Consider the following 3,648-nt stretch of genomic DNA (forward strand, 5'->3'; position numbering starts at 1 on the left):
CCGGCCACCGAGGAGCGCACGGGCTGGCATGCCTTATGGGACTCTGGTTCAGACTCTGGGAGGAGAACATTGGGCAGAGAGAGCTGTGATCGGATTTATGTTTCAACAGGATCACTTTGTAGTAGAATAATAGCTCCCAAAGCTGTCCAGGGACCTTGTCTACAGGACCTATGGCCATGCTGTACTACACAGCAAAAGGGAATCAAGATGGCAGATGGAAGTAAGGCTGGCAATCAGGTGACCTTGAGATGGGGCGATTATCCCCTCCAGAAGAAGGCTGACAGCCCTGCTGACACCTTGACTTTAGACCAATGAGGTCCATTTGCAGCATCCAAACTCCAGAACTGTAGGTCATCAGTTTGTATTATTATAAGCCTCCAACTGCATGGAAACTGGACCTGGCAGCAATAGGAAACTGGTACAAACAATATGGTGGCTGTGTTGAGCACAGGCTCCAGGTGGTGGGCAGGGAAAGAAGAAAGAGAACAGTTAGGAGCCATTCCAATAATCCAGGCAAGAGCTGATGACAGCTTGGATCAGGGTGGATACAGTGAAAAAGCTATATCTTATAAGGCAGAAAAGAAACAAAACCGCAAAAGTAAAGCTGCCTTTGTGGGGGTTTGAGCTCTTACTATGTGCCCAGGCTGTATGCTAAGCATCTGACTTGTGTTTCTTCATTTAACACTTACATGAGGTAGGTGTACTATTGTTTACATTTCACACGTGAAGACCAGAGAGGTTAAGTCAGCTGCTCGAGGTGCGCCAAGCGAAAGCCAAGATGCAAACCCAGGCTCTTGGAAGCCAGATCTCTCTTGCTTTCCTTTTTGTTCTCCCCAAGTTCTTCACAAACTATGTCTGAACGGTCTTAAGTGGTCTCAGCTGTGCCTTGGAGCATTCCTGAAAGGGCGGGCTGGCTGCAGGTCAAGCAAGGATGCTAAGAGCTCTCTGAGGGGCAGGTGGTCCTCGGGACCTGGGAGTTAAGGGGCTCTGGCTCCTTTCCAGGAGGGATCCCCACTCCACCACCATCCCCATGGACTCTGAGCTTGATTTGGCTGAGGCAGCCTCTGGGTTCCCCGACAGGTGTAAACAATGAATTAGAATTCAAGACAGTTGCTGTCATCAGAGTTGTACAGAGCTAACATGGGGATTATTTTTTTCTGTTGGAGATATTATTGGACTACTCCAAGTACCTGGTCATAAGAAGATAAATAGTGACACAGGCCTCTTGCCTCTCCTTTTCTAGGATCCTGGGAAAATTGCTTAATTAAGGCTTCTTTGTAGAGATTGAGTCTGTGGGTCTCTTTCAGGTCAGAGGCTCATGGTTCTCTCAGCCTCTTCTAATGAGGCAGTGGATCTCACAGGTGTACACAGACACCAGGACCCGCTGCTCAGCGCTAGGGGCCCGGTGACATGTGGCTTCTCCGGTAAGGAGCAAGCCATCATCTCTTCTGCCCGTAGCCACTCTCGGTCGTCCTCGAGCATTAGCAGTGCCTGCTGCTACTCTGCAGGAGTGGCTTGGGACAATGCTGCTGGCTGGGCCTCTGTTCCAGCTCTCTGAGCCCACATGCCAGTGAGATCCTTCTGTGCTCTGTGGCACTCTCCAGGCTTTGCCTGCCAGTAGATGCTGGGGCGATTTTGCAATACACCAAGCGTGTGGGCCAGTATTCTCAGCAACTCCTTAGTGACTTATGTTTTTGGAAATGTCTCCCACACAGTCAAATCCCCCGTAGTATTTCCAGGATGGAGGTTCCCTCCCCAGTTAACAGACACTGACTAGCACCCGGGCAGATGTCATGGCTGTTCCCATGGTAGGGATGGTGGGACTGACTTTCAGGTGAATTAGGAAATTTGCTCCAGAACAGCCATTGACCGTAGTAAGTGGGAAAGTTGTGGGGTCTTCGAAGTCCCATCACTACTTTTACTAGAGCAAATGCAAGGCATTCTCCAGGGAACTGGTGTCCTTTGACTCTGGTGGCAAATTACCCCGGAGCAATGCATTCTCCCTTTCTGGTTAAGGTGCGGGAGTGTCCCCTCTCACTTCCTGCTGTAGATGCCTCGAGGCAGAGAACGGGGCAAACACAGGATGGGGTGGGAGGAGGGTGAAGGGCACGTGATCCTCAAGGAACTAGTGTTTCCAAGGAAAGGGATTCAGAAGTTTTTGGAGCTGTTCGCGGCGGGCATGCCTTTGACCCAGAAAGGGAGCCTTGAGACGATCCCGAATGGGGACCACATTGAGTTTTACATCTCATTTTCTCATGCACAAAATGAAGTAATTACATCCTGGGGGAGAAAGGGCTACAGCATTGAACATACAGTGTGCAGTTGATGTCACTACAGGTAGCAGATTGGGTTTAACAAGCCATATGGGTTGTAATTGTCTAGGTATGATTAATTCATAATGTTTGTTCATTTTATGCCTTATATTATGATTTGTTATTGTTTCGTTTAATTACACGGAAGTCCTTTCTGGAGGCACGTCCTTAGGGATTTTGCTGTCCCTCACGTAATAACGAGTAACATCCCAGTATTTCTGGACTTTATCTGTGACATGTTTCTACCTATGGAAGTTCCCCAGAAGAGCGAAGAGAACTTGGAGCAGACGGTGTATCCGTCCGTTACAGGCTCTGCTCGCTGCAGCCTGCGGAAAACTTTATACTGAAGGTGGGAATAATGGCTTTCTGCTCAGTTTGTTGTAAATTCTAAATGGGGTGATTGAAGGCTATAATGATCACTGTTGTTGGATGCCTCTGGGCTCCAACATCTGGTGAGTGCCTTTACTAGCTGACAGCTGTTAGCCTTGGTATGGTGGTGTGCCAAGAACTTTTGTTTTAAGTAGGCTAGGGATTATGCTAGAAGCAAGTATCACTAGTTCATGTATCAAGACATTAAAAAAAAAAAAGAACAACTTTATTTTCAGGATTAACTTCACCATGGTACATTTAGTAAGAACAGAGCCTTTTTGCATATTGTTATGGAAATGCTGCAGCCTCTTAAGCTCAAAACCCAAGATTTTTATTATGTTTTTAGCACAAGAGTTTAAATTAATATTCTAAACCCTGTTTAGCCTCTGTCAGAGACAAATCCAAATTGCTAACAAGCACAAGACAAATTTAGGAAAATTGGCTTATGTTCTGAGATCAGGTTCAAGCTGAAACAGTAAAATTCATACAACAGGAAAGGAAACCATTTTGCATTCTGGAGATAGGGAATCGAAGGAGTAACACTGCAAAGTATAGTACTTTGCGATGGAATAAGCTGTTTTGCTATGATTTAAAAATGTGAAGATTTAAGAAATAATACTATAGGCAAGATGTTTACAGTAAATATCCAACACTAAGATTATGCTAAGAAACTTTAAATCTGGATCTTGGGTGACTAATACAAATTTGGGTGACTAATACAACTAAGAATAAAAGTAAAATTTGAAAAGAAAATTATCACTTGAGGTTGTTAAAAAATTTTTAATAGTGTTCTTTCTTATAATTTTTTTCAATAATTAGAAAGTCTTTTTTCTTTATTTTTTAGAAGGAGGGAGAGAGAGGGGGAGCGAGAAAGGGCAGGAGGGGCAGAAGGAGAGGGAGAGAGAATCTTGAGCACATTCCCGGCTGAGCCTGGAGATGGATGGAAGGGGGAGGGGCTTGATCTCAG

Source organism: Mustela lutreola, chromosome 3, assembly GCF_030435805.1.
Source record: "Mustela lutreola isolate mMusLut2 chromosome 3, mMusLut2.pri, whole genome shotgun sequence".
Taxonomy (NCBI): Eukaryota; Metazoa; Chordata; class Mammalia; order Carnivora; family Mustelidae; genus Mustela; species Mustela lutreola.